This window comes from Pelecanus crispus, chromosome Z, assembly GCF_030463565.1.
Source record: "Pelecanus crispus isolate bPelCri1 chromosome Z, bPelCri1.pri, whole genome shotgun sequence".
Lineage (NCBI taxonomy): Eukaryota > Metazoa > Chordata > Aves > Pelecaniformes > Pelecanidae > Pelecanus > Pelecanus crispus.
The window spans coordinates 4,184,807-4,198,414 of NC_134676.1; the positions used below are offsets into that span (position 1 = coordinate 4,184,807).

At 46.8% G+C, this 13,608-nt stretch overlaps 1 protein-coding gene across 5 annotated transcripts in view; it reads left to right on the forward strand.

The window, feature by feature from the left end:
* The first annotated feature begins 6,302 nt into the window (after positions 1–6,302).
* The window catches only part of SMAD2 (SMAD family member 2), a 55,106-nt gene continuing 47,800 nt past the window's right edge, over positions 6,303–13,608 (forward strand). For 4 of the 5 annotated variants that reach the window (XM_075727236.1, XM_075727238.1, XM_075727239.1 and 1 more), the window contains exon 1: positions 6,303–6,341. The gene's annotated coding sequence lies outside the window, so the exon portion shown is untranslated. Of the gene's footprint in view, positions 6,342–9,979; positions 10,011–13,608 lie in introns of those variants that run through there. The other variant, XM_075727240.1, reaches the window with a different exon arrangement.

A 13,608-nucleotide genomic window follows, 5' to 3' on the forward strand; every position in this document is an offset into this window, starting at 1 on the left:
AACTCACTCTGCTTTTGGTTACTCAGGGCAACTGGGTTTATGTGCAAATAGGCACTAGGAATCAAGAGAAGTTAAGGTAGTTAAGTCATTTACTCATCAGAATTACACAGTTCAAATGAGGAATGTGAGCAGATTATATGTATCTTCTGATTGTGTTATCAATTTCTTACGGGAGATGTCACTTCTAAGGCTTACTGCCTAACTCCATTCCATCTGATAAATACTTTGTAAGATAAACACCAACCAGTTTGTACTACGACGGGTCAGAAAGGCGTATCTTTGCTTTTAGCACATTATTTTGAATACTAGTTATTTCTTAAGTCAACTTTGACAAGGGTATAAGACAGACACAGCAGGCTTGCATCAAGGGCTGTCAAATGTTTTTGAACTGGGGGACTGTTTCCCTTTTTTTCTTTTTTTTTTTTTTTTTTTTTTGCTTTGCTTTGAAATCTCCTAACAGCCCAGTCTGAAGCGACAGTGATTTATGCAATATTGGAAACATACTTCTGCATTTCAGAAGAGGTAGTGAACAGATTTGAGTTTCAACATTGCAGAGAAATTTCATTACTGAAAAGATAAATAGAAGAGCAGAAATATGAAATGCCTTTTTATGTATTTTGCTGTTACTCCCAGCCTTAAGTCACAGCTTGTTTTAAAGTTTTGAGGAGTACTTGGCCCTTTGCCCATATTTAATCTACTCTATGCCGGTATGACTGAGGAGACGTTCCTGTTCATTTTGGAGATTTTTATGCCTCATGCAATAACTTCCTTTTCATTAATGATGTCAAAGCTCTTCTCTGGTCACTTTAATATAATGCCTGTTTGGACAGTACGCCAGCAGTTAGTTGTCTCAAAAATCAACCGCCACGCTCATGATGCGATGGGAACGGCATGGTGCGGTGTCCTCTTTAACCCTCTTCGTGCTGCTACAAGAAAGGATACACCGCGAAGCTGCTTCCAAACTTGACGTGATGGAAGGAGAAGTGGTTTAAACCCGGATTTACCCCTCTAAGGCTGGGGGAGACGCAATCTCAATCCTAGTTTCATGCTGTTACCTACACGGGGGGAAGTTTTTGCAAGTGTTGCACTGTGCCCCTGTGGCAGGCGGTCCTACAATGACGCGGAGAGGCTGCTTTCATGCCGTTTGGCCATGAAGTAATGCAGCATGAAAGGGAATCTCTCCCTCTCACAGATTCCAGGCCCGGCTCCTCTTGTGCGCCATTCTCTCTTTCATAATCTTTTGCAGAGTTGTGGATGATGAAAGCTACCTTCACGTAAGATTAGAGAGAACATAACACACTCAAATGGCATTTACAGTAAGCAGGGAAGCAGCGCCACAGTCACTGATGTAAGAGACAAAGCACTTATTGAAGTGCATGCTAGTGCTTCAGTAGAATGAGCTAAGAAATCTGGGAGCATTTAGCAGTGGTTCTCCGTGGATTTATGGTCATTTTTGGTCATACGTTATTTCCTGTCTTGAACACGCTGGCCGATCTTTATGTATTGCAACTCTGTTCAAAGCTCTTTCTTTTTTTTTTTTTTTTTGTTTTTTTCTCTTCAGTTTAACAGGTCATTTTGACACATCGGTGGTAATGACCTCAATGCAAAAACTATCTGCGCTGCCTCAAAGCCCTGCTTTGCTGGCATTGCACTTCACACTTGTCTCCACCTTCACGTAGCAATATCTGATCATGCCGGGTCATTTAGAAATCCTAGGTGTCTTTGAAGTTATCTGATATTGGTGCTGTATTTCTTTTACCTCTTCAGGGATTTGGTCACAGCCTTTGGGAAGTCAACTGTATTCTCTGTAGCACAGCCAGCTACCGTTTCGTCATGTTGTCTTTAGTTCTTAGATTATTTCCCTTGTTCTTTTGAGCAGACAGGTGACTGTGAAATACCACTGCGCTGTTTCTGTCTCTCTGCACCTGACCGCTGTTTGTGAGGATGCTGATCCCTCTGACACATGGCAACCCACCTTGCGAGAGATGCTGATGCTTTTCCACTGCAGGTTCAAATCCAAACGGGACTGTCAACCACCTGTACCTACCCACTAATGTCCAAAATGTGCTGAGCTACACGGTTTAGTTTGTAGTATCCAGCTGTGGTATCGGGGATTGAGTTTTGCTGGTTTTTTTGTTTTTACCAGATCAGGTACAATTTCTGCAGTTGCAGCTGTGCGGCTGGGAGCCCTTTCTAGAGTGGTGTTTAAGTTGCAGATGCACATCTTGCCCGGCTTCTCCACGGCAACCATGCTTCTCAGGTAACTTCTAGGCTCTGTGATTTGCAGCCCCAACGCCGCCTTCTTCCATTTGCTTTATTTCTCCTGCCGCTTGCCGTTTCCTTTCCTAAAGAAAGGAGGTTTATGCAAATGTGAATTGTTTTTTTTTTTTTGTCTGAGTCCCCCAAGATAAGCTTGTCGACCTTCTGACCTATTTCAACCAAACCTAACAGGGACACCCAGCTTTTGGAAATACAAGGTCTGTCAAGTTTCACGGCAGGCAGCGGCTGCATTAGTAAAGAGAAACCTTCCTAGCGCTGCGCCCGGGAGAAAGGCAGAGAAGGCTCAGCCCTTATCAGCACTGTTTGGCTTCCTTGGCAGTAGAGGACCGGTGGGCAGCTGGCCAGCCAGCACACGCGTAGCCCTGAACCAGCCGTAGCATGTGCTGCTCTGTGCCCAGACGGCAAGCCAGTAAAAGTAGGTTGGGGAGATGGAAGGGAGCTTTGGCTAGATCAGAAGTTAGCCTCGGGAATATAAGAGGCGAGGGGGTCTGTGGATTTATTGCAGTGGAGAGGTGAAGGGAACGTCCGACACAAAGCCATAGAAAAACTCAGCTTAATTAACTTGCTGTTCATAGGAGAAATTCTCTCTGAACGCAGCGAAACCTCCACAAAGCAAGTGCTGTGCTGGCTGAACAGCCTGTATCTGTTTCCAGGTACAACATGCCTGGAACACCTCCTTATCTTTCAAAAACATGATGGTAATCTGTTAGCAGCGCTGCATTGTCTGCAGCGGATATCTCCTCCGTTTTGCGTTTATTTTGTGACCAGCTTGAATCTCAAACTGATGGAACTGGGGGAAAAAAATTACAATAAAAAAAAAAAACCCTGAATAAGCTAAATGGCCGCTTTGAGCTCGGAAAATCCAAGCACAGGCGAGGCAAGAGGGAGATTTCGGCAAGTCCACATCTATCACTAAATGTTGGGAGCGGTGCCTCACCTGGCTCCTGAGAATCCCAAGCCTGTTGAGATGGGATACATGCCCAAAGACGCTGAATCATAACACCTGCGTCACCGAGCGCAGAAACCGTTTCAGCCTGGAAGGGGAGCGTGCCTCTGGAAAGCGGGGGTGAGATGGGACCTCGGGTGTAGGAGAAGTGGCCTGCAGTTAAGATATTGGCGGGGGGGGTGGAAATGAGGAAAAGTATCAAAAAGCGGATGCAAAAAACCAGAGCATCTCCGCCAGCAAAGCAGGAGCAGACCTCTTCACCCAAAGGAACCCCAAATGATCATGCCAGGTCATTTAGAAATCCTAGGTGTCTTTGAAGTTATTGGATATTGGTGCTGTATTTCTTTTACCTCTTCAGGGATTTGGTCACAGCCTTTGGGAAGTCAACTCTATTCTCTGTAGCACAGCCTGGAAGAGGAGCGTGCCTCTGGAAAGCGGGGGTGAGGTGGGACCTCGGGTGTAGGAGAAGTGGCCTGCAGTTGAGATATTGGCGGGGTGGGGTGGGGGGTGGAAATGAGGAAAAGTATCAAAAAGCGGATGCAAAAAAACAGAGCATCTCCACCAGCAAAGCAGGAGCAGACCTCTTCACCCAAAGGAACCCCAAATCATAGAATCACAGAATGCTTTGGGTGGGAAGGGATCTTTAGAGCTCATCCAGCCCAAGCCCCTGCAGTGACAGGGACAGCTTTAACCAGACCAGGGTGCTCAGAGCCCCGTCCAACCTGGCCTGGGATGTTGCCAGGGATGATCGTGCCGAGTCATTTAGAAATCCTAGGTGTCTTTGAAGTTATCGGATATTGGTGCGGTATTTCTTTTACCTCTTCAGGGATTTGGTCACAGCCTTTGGGAAGTCAACTCTATTCTCTGTAGCATAGCCTGGAAGGGGAGCGTGCCTCTGGAAAGCGGGGGTGAGGTGGGACCTCGGGTGTAGGAGAAGTGGCCTGCAGTTGAGATATTGGCGGGGTGGGGTGGGGGGTGGAAATGAGGAAAAGTATCAAAAAGCGGATGCAAAAAAACAGAGCATCTCCACCAGCAAAGCAGGAGCAGACCTCTTCACCCAAAGGAACCCCAAATCATAGAATCACAGAATGCTTTGGGTGGGAAGGGATCTTTAGAGCTCATCCAGCCCAAGCCCCTGCAGTGACAGGGACAGCTTTAACCAGACCAGGGTGCTCAGAGCCCCGTCCAACCTGGCCTGGGATGTTGCCAGGGATGATCGTGCCGAGTCATTTAGAAATCCTAGGTGTCTTTGAAGTTATCGGATATTGGTGCGGTATTTCTTTTACCTCTTCAGGGATTTGGTCACAGCCTTTGGGAAGTCAACTCTATTCTCTGTAGCATAGCCTGGAAGGGGAGCGTGCCTCTGGAAAGCGGGGGTGAGGTGGGACCTCGGGTGTAGAAGTGGCCTGCAGTTGAGATGTTGGCGGGGGGGGTGGAAATGAGGAAAAGTATCAAAAAGCGGACGCGAAAAACCAGAGCATCTCCACCAGCAAAGCAGGAGCAGACCTCTTCACCCAAAGGAACCCCAAATGAACCCCACTGAACTCCCATCTGGTGGCTTCCCGCTCCTGCTCCGGGGAAGCTGCCGGCATCACCGCGCGGAACTCTGCCGACAAGGCCGCGGCGGGTTTTGCGCGCTGGCGGGTCCCGGGCTGCTGGCAGGCTCTGATTGACTTGTGGTGAGCCGGGCATTTATTTAGGGGCAGGAATTTGGTTGTATTAGAATAGAATCATAGAATCATAGAATGGTTTAGGTTGGAAAAGACCTCTAAGATCATCCAGTCCAACCATTAACCTACACTACCAAGTCCACACTAAGCCAATCAAGGGTAGACTAGACTAAACCATGTCCCAAAGTGCCACCTCTGCCCGTTTTTTGAACACCTCCAGGGATGGGGACTCCCCCACCTCTCTGGGCAGCCTGTTCCAATGCTTGACCACCCTTTCCGTAAAGAAATTTTTCCTAATATCCAATCTAAACCTCCCCTGGCGCAGCTTGAGCCCATTTTCTCTCGTCCTAGTATTACATCTCGTCCTAGTATTACATCATTACCACACCACAGGTGGCTAAAGCAGTGAAGTCTACTGAGGGCAGTCGCGAAAAAAGAAAAACAAACCAATGACTTGAGGGGAAAAACGCTCCCTTAAGAGCCACTGAGTATGAGGGGGGCAGCCCCGGGGGTGGAGCGGGCCTCAGGGTGGCCTTATCTCAGCATCACATTTTGGGGACCGTCAGGATGGCTGCAGCTTCGCAGGGCCCGGCCGAGCCTGAAGCCGCGCACGATTGCAGGAGACGAAGCCTTGGGCACTTTAAATCTCTTTTGGGACAAGATCAGGGAAACAGGGCCAGGGGAGCGGGGTCGCGCCGCCCTCAGGCCACGGCGGTGGGGGACAGAGGGGCGTCGCGCCCCGCACCGGCCCTCTGAGGGAAGAGGTTTCGCCCTCCCTCGCCCAAGGAGCATTTAAACTTCGATCGAGTTATGGCTTCACTGGCCGCTCGAGGTGTCCCCGGGCCGGGCCCGCCGCGGGACCTGAGGTAATTTCTGGCGGGAAGCTGCGCACTATTTTTTCTCAGCTCCCACCCCGCGCCCGGCGCGGAAGGTTACGAGGGCCGGTAGCTGCGCTCGCTCCCGCCGCCAGCGCGCCTGCGCGCCCGCGCGTCACTCAAACCGCGTCCCGCTTCGCCTTTCCCGATCAACCGCCCTTAGCGGGCGCTTGGGGCGAAGAGCGACAGCGGGCGCGGCCAACCAGCGCCGCCGCTCCGCCCCCGCCGTGCGGGGCACGCAGCCACGCCCACCCGGCTCCGTCTCCCTTCGCCTCGCGTCTTTTTTTTTTCCCCCCCCTCTCTCGCCTCAATTTTTTTTTTTTTTTCCGCCGCGGGGCACTCGATTGGCGGCTCAATCCGCCAATCGGCGGCGCGGGCGGGGCCTCCGCGCCCGCTGCCCAATCCTCACCCGCTTTTTCTCAAGTGACGGGTGGCAGAGCCAATGCGCCGCCTCCCCGCCCCCGGCGGTGGGCGGGGCGCGGCGGCAGCCAATGGGCGCGGGGAGGGCGGGCGCGCAGGGGAAGGCAGCGCTGGGGGAGGAGGGCGGCCGCGCAGCTCGCTGAGGGAGAGGTTGGTCCCGGGGCGGTTTCGGCGGGCGGCCCGGCCGCACCGCGGGAGGGGGGGCCCCGGGCGGCCGCTGCTCGGGAAGGGGCACCCCGGCGGCTGTGTGCGGGCCGGGGGGCGACGGAACGGGCCTGGTCCCGGCGGGGGACGGGGGGCGCCTCCCCACGCCCTCCTCCCCCTTTGTTGTGGTGGGACGCGGCCGGCGCTGAGGGCGGCGGGCGGCCGCGGTGGGCCCCGGCGGAGGCCCGGGGCTTTGGGGAGGGCTGGGTCTGCCGGCGGGAGGAAAGGGCCGCGGGGGGACACGGCTGGTGCCGGCCGCTGGCGGGGTCTGCGTGAGGGGAAGCGGGGTTGGGGGGGGGGGGGTCGCTGTCACCCCCCGCCGCCCACCCTCCGCCGGCTCAGCACCCGAGGGGAGGCGGTGGAGGGTGGGAAGGGCCGGCTTGTGCCCCGCTGTGTGTCTGGGGGGGGTGAGGGGAGGGGGGAGAAAAATCCCCAAAAGTTCTGCTTCTCCTTCTTTCCCCCCTCCCTCTCTGCCCGGTGTCTTTTTTCTTGCAGAGATCAGGTGTGCAAAAACTTCGTGCCGGGGTGGTGGAGAAAGTTAGGAGCAAGTTGTAAAGAAGCGTTTAGGATTGCAGGCTTCGCTTCAGCCAGTGCCCTTTTGTCTGTTCCTCTCCTAATCCAGAGCCATGGATGTGAAACACACGCTGCCTACATGAGCCATGTACATGGGAATTGAGATCAGGGGTTTTTCTTCATGGCACTGGTTTTAACGCCGTAGCTAGCTACGCATTGTAAGATGTAAACAAACATCATCTGTTAAGTGTTTCATCTACCTAGATAAGCACATGGGAGAAGTTGCGTTGCAATAAGTACAAGTAGTTGGTGTCACTGCGGAGTTGTAGAGTTGCTAGTTGCAAATTTTTTTTTGTTGTTGGGGAGCAGAGGGGAAGAGAAAAAGTGTGACACAGTGCGGTCTTTTAGTCTTGGCTCTGGAGAAATAAAAGAAGGGAAAAAAGTGAGTGGGTGAAGAGCCCTTGTGATAGTCTTGGAGAGCTGTTGAATTCAACAGCTGGGATTCAGGCTGCAGCTTAATCTCATGTCTTTTTGGTTGTCCGTCACAGCTTTTGACTAAAAAAAAAAAAAAGAAAACAAAACCCCCAAACCAACATGTGTGGTGTGCTTTTTTCAAATACTTTATAAACAACTAGATAGCGTTAGGAAAAAGTTTTGCTTACTGGGTTTACCAGACAAGTATTTCTGAAAATGCTGCTCGTGAATGCCACAACTGATGTGTATTGCGTGTGGCGCTCGTGTTATCACAGTTCGTGGCTATAAACGAGCCAGATTCCATCTGTAGCAAGAAGTTTATAATGACAGCTTATTAGGAGACTGCACATAACAGCAGGTTTGTCTGTTCTTAAGTGTTCCTCTCTTAGCCTGGAGAGCTGTACTTTCAGACTGATTCATGACATTATTTCTGTGGGGGCTGGACTGTGTAGTGAGAGACTAATTAGTCTTTGCTCTGTTCTCCAGACTTTGGGGGGGGAGGAAAATAAACCCTCTTGTTAAGGCAAAAGGCTTCTCTTAGCAGAACAAGGTTGCTGTTTAGACTTTCCTGTACTTTATCGCAGTGTTGGAGCTTGCGTTGTGCACGAGTAGATTATTTGTGTGTGTGTTTGTTCTGAGGCGTAGCTTTAAAACTTTTAACATTTACAAGCTCTAGTGAATTAGAGGGGAATGAGAATGTAGTAAAGGGGAGGTTTTTGAAGTCCCTTCCTCCCATTTGCTTAGCACTATCATGATGAAAGATAACATTAGTTACAAATGCCTTGAAAAAGAGGAAGGGGATGATCTCATTTAAGGTGGTTTAAACTTCACTCAAAAGACGAGTCTGAGCACATGTTTAACAATATATCAGGATGTTTAATAGAGTCACCTGGTCGTTGATTGCTGTTCTGCCGATGTGTGGGTCAGACTCGGACTACCCTGACAGTCACCAAAATGAAGGAAAGTGTTTGAAGATCCAGTTTTCTTTATGGAAGAAGCTGGGGGTGTGTAGTATCATCTTGGAGAATAATTTGTCAACTTCCCTGAGGTTCTGTTTGATGATAAGAAGAACACCACAATTGAAAAAATGAGGTTAAAAGAATTGGCCTCTCAACTGATCTCTTCTTTTCCTCTACCCAGAAGCTAGATTCATGAACAGAATCAAATAAGTTTGAATTACACAGTGAATCTCCAAATGAAAGGTGCTCCTGGGTCCTCCTCCATCTTCCTGTTCCACTTGATCTTTCAGAATTGTTGAGCACCAGTTGATATAATTGAGTTTATTGGAGCTCAAAAAAATCTCTGCTACTGAGAGCAACTTTAAAAAACAAAACTTGTTTCCATCTCTCTAATCCCTTTCCCACAAAAGTACTGGGAGAACAAGCTTTGTAGTAGGTTCTGGATAACAATGAATCTGAGCTCTGCTTGAGACTGAAGAGAATTCCTAAGTTTTGTTTGTATAAAGAACAGTACGCAAAGTTTTAATTATTATAAAAAGTATTCTAGAGTTTTCAAATGTATTCAGCACTGCCTTAATGATTGTGCATGTAAATGCCCTGTAATTGAAAGCATCCATTTATGGGCCTGACTTGCTAAGTGAGCTGTAAATTCTGCTTTTCAGATTGGATTTAATGACTTTTATCATAAAGCCACAAACTGGTTGTGAACTGTGCCGAGAGGCAAACAATACCTAAGCTTACTTTGCCAAAATATTTGTAATTGTTGATTTGTTAAACTGAATTGCTGCAGGTCATGCGATGGGATTAGTTTTTTGTAATAGAATGGAGAGCACAGGCAGCCCTGTGTTCAATACTCTCTGGGCTAGAAGAAATTGGCTACTGCAGAAAACCTTCCTAAACGTTGCTCTCCCCTTCCACTAGAGAAACGGTGTTACGAACAGTAAGGCTTCGTTCCAGATAAAATTTTATTACAATTATGGGTGTTTGACAGCCATAGTATGAAGTAAGACCAAGAAGAGACCGTGAGAGAGCAACTCCTGGGTCTCCTATCAGTTTAGTCTGGGGCTCAAGCTTGATTTAATTACACTGGAGCAATACGAGCTTAACGTAAGACACTCTTCAGCGCTGAGTGAACTCTGCTTGTCAAGGGGCTGGCCTCTTTGAGGAACATTTACGTTCGGCCTGTTTTGAAAGTGAACTTGCATTAACTAATTGCTAAATGCAGTTAGTTCTGTTGCAGTTAAATACAATTAGTTATGGTTTAACAAAGTGGAGAAACTGCTAAGCTGTACACATAAAAGCTGAAACGGGTACCTGGGTACCTGCTAATCAGTTCTGTGAGTATTCCTGTCAAATTTAGCCCAGGAGTATTTATTTTCTAAAATAATGAAACTGACGCTTGCCTGTTACACATGGAAAATTTTAGTCAAAACAAATGAGGTGAGAAGGGCTTAAACTGCTGTGGTTTGGAGTGCTTATTCGGTGCTTTCGCGGGGCTATTAAGGCCTTTTATTTTTAAGGAGCAATGCTGTGAGGTTGTTCATAATACTGAGTTTGCTGCTTTGCAGAGACAGGTGGATTGGCCGACTGCAGTTGTGGTAATTTTCCTCTTTTGTAATTCTAGGAGAGTTGCTAAAATACGTCGGTCCTATTAGTAGTTTAACCAAAGGTCACTAAAATTAACATCTCTTCTTCTTTCTCATGTCTCCAGTTGCATGCAATTTTAGTGTACTATGAATACATGTGTTCATACAGTGTGCTAATTTTCTAATAGCAATATAGCTTTTCATTATTACATTTGTCTGTAATTTGCAGTAGTTCTTAGTAATTGAAGAAAAATCCAGCTTCTGAAGTTTTCATAACATCATGATCATGCTTATTTTAGTTCTGTGTATGAAAAGCATGAGTTTTCTCATTTGATTCATAATCGAACTTCATGAAATGAGTGAGAGGAAAAAAGCGTACTTTCAAAGTAGGTGGCTAATTCTGTTTTCAATGAGCTGTATAAAGATAATGCAGTTATGCGGAGTTTCAAGATGCATTGCAATGCTAGAGCCTAATAAAAATTAATGTGTAAATTGATTCTGTGTATAGACACATTACAAAATCCTCATTCTAACGCCGACCCAGAGGAAGAATTTTCTTTCCTCCTGTGCCCCCAGATCACAAGCAGCCTGCCTGAACTTCATCGGCTGGTGTCAGAGCTGAAGCGGGACCTTGGCTTTACATCTCGCAGCTTTGGCCTGCGAGCTGGCCAGATGGAGCCGCGGGCCAGATGGACTCCCTTGGGAGGGAGCTCTTTAGAGCCACTCCCCACTGCTGGCCTAGTGGGCTGAAAAGCTGAACTGGGGGGTGGATCTGAGGGCATTGCTCAGTAGTAGGGCTGGATTCCCCTCCCTCCAGCTCTCCACCCCCACCCTCCCCAAAGCAAACGACCCCAAATGGCCAAAAAACAGTAAGGCAATACTCGAAGCTGTAGACTCTGACCTGAATATGAGGAGAGAAGGATGGGCACCATCTCACTTTCTTCTGTGGTTGTTCTTCAGAAAAGTGTGTATGTGGCAGCAGGTTTGAGCTTCTCCAGTATGGCAAAACCAGGTGTCTCTAATACACACATGTAGGGGAAGAGAGAATTAGCCCTTTTGGAATCTCAAAAGGCAGTTTTTGGAGGGGTTGTGGGTGCAAAGAAGTGGTGAAATGCCTTCTCTTTGTTCCACTGAGTGCTTTGACTAGAGTGTATTCTATCTGAAGAGGAAAGGCTTGGCTTTGATTTTAGTTTGAACCTCATACAGAATTCAGGTTTCTTGCGAGGTGAGGTCGTTAACATCAGGGAGAACTTTCTCATATTCTGCTGAGAATAAGCTGTCTCCATGTTGTTTGGAATAACACAGCCTAAAGGATCCAGAAGCAGATCATAAATTAGTCTTGTTTTGCTTCTTTTCAATGCAAGATGAAATACTTGTTTTATCGTTTCTCTAAGTCTTAATGACTTTGGATTAATATAGGAGGCATACTGCATAAGCTATGCCCTTTAAAACTTCAACTTTCAGTATTGTTTAGCCTAACGTAAGGGCTCGATGCTGCCTTAAATGGACTGTGCTTCAATTAATGTTACCTTATTCTGAAGCAACTAATATTGCAGGGATGCATGTGAAGGGAAAGGGTGGATTGTCCTTCCTCTTCTAAAAGATCTGAAACCCTGTACACTTGGTGAAATTGATAAAGAATCTTGTCCAAATTCCAGAATTAATGAAAAAAACATTGCCTGTTTTGTGATTTTTTTTTTTTTAAATGGGGCTAAAATAGGGAGGAAATGAACTTGTAGAGTCTCTCTCAAATGCCACAAATTATTTTCCTCGATCTTCTTTCCTCAGGAGCTTAACTTCTGTCCTCTTTATTCCAGAAGAGCTCTTGCAAATGAAATTCCTTTAAGCCAGAATACTTCTAGTAAAACCAGGAGAGATCAGATTTCTTTATTTCAAGTTTAAGATGAATAAGCAGACTGATACGAAATATGTTGCATAAGGCTTTAGAATAAATTAGCCAGAAATCACTTGATATTTTTGGTAGCACCAGTGTGTTTATAGTATGTTCCAGACGCTCAGGAAAGGAAAATTTCCCTTGAAGATTTTAGTCAGCTAGCATGCTGCCCTTAAGGTTTTCTTCATCTTTTATGTTTAGTTATTGCTGGGATCATGGGCTTAATATTTAATACTTGTTCCAGAGAACTAGTAGAATGGAATAATAGCAGACATGACTCAAACTGTGACTTTAAAAGTTGCCAACTATGACACTGTTGAACCAACTATAGAAACATGTGTGCATCAGGAGGCAGAGATACACTATGGGGGCAGAGATAAAACAAATACCACCAAAGTTAGGCCATTTGTAAATTTTCCAGTATTAATCTGTTGGGAATAACAGCACGTGCTCCCTATGTTCCAGCAATCTAAGGAAACACTCGTACCTCTCCAGGTGACAGAGTGTGTAGTCCTTGAGTATTCAAAGCTGCAGTTTTAAGGCACACTCCAGATAACGTGGAAAGGGATAAAATACTGGAATTTTTCTGCTCTGTATTGCACTGCTGCCTTGATGCTAGTAGCTCAACTACAGCTGAGCTCTGAAAGGGGTCTTGAAAATCTCCCTGCAGTTGCTCACAGAGTCCCAGCATGTTGGTGTGTTGTGGTGGGAATAGTACACAGGAAGGTAAAAGATCAGATCTGGGCTACGATGTTGGGCCTCAGTAGAAGAGAGTGAGCAAAGGAGAGAGAGCGCAGAGAACCAGCAATGGCAAAGCACATTTAAAAGCAAAGGCCGTGAGCGAGTACTCAGTTTTTGGAGATGGTTGGCTGTAGACTACAAGGAAATCACAAAATCTGTTGCAAGGAAGAAGACATATTACATATTTAGCATGTATTTTAATCTGTGGCCATTTTAACAATGTGGAAATGTTTCTTGCAGTGTTGGTGAAGATTGTTTTCTGGGTGCATTTGGGGAAAAAAGATATTCTGTCTTTTTGTGGATGAAGCAAGCATACAAGGAAAAAGACTAGAGGAATGTTTTTAGCAAGAGGCCAGTGTCAACAGGGACAGTGTATGAGAGGATGATTCTTCAGGAGCAAAGATCAAAACTCCTTTTTTACTGAATCAATTTGAAGGCAAAAGCGTTACAGGTGATGAACTGAAATGGGATTTGCTGGTCACAAATGAGCTGCAACAGTGACCTCCTAAACCCATTGGTTATAAACATGGTGTCTGAGACTGTCTAGGTGGATACAGATAGAACCCAGCGCAAATATAGGGCTCCTCATTTTTATTTGAGCTCCTGCCAGATGTTCAGCAGCAGACATGTGCTAGCCACCTTCTATCTCCAAATTCCTCATGAGGTGTAGATTTCTGTCTTTGTACTTTTTATTTTAATTATAATGTTGAGAGCTTTAGGATAATATGACCAAAAAGATAAGTGAAAAGGTAACCGTAGACTGATATAGAATTTTTCTGTGGTCTTTAGATCAGTCCTTATGCAATGTCTTCAAGTACTTGTAATTTAATTGAAGGAGTAAAGCTTTCAGGCTTGGCATCTGTCCAGAGGAGCTTCCCAAACTGTATGAGCTGTTTTCAGATACTTTCTTTGTGACAAAAGGCTGAGAGCCCTCTATTTGAGGGAGGGACGTGATTCAAATGTACAGAATCATGAAGCTGGTGGACGAGATGAATACAAACAGTCCTTCAGCCAAGCTTGCAGCCGCAGAACAAGGGGCACTTTCT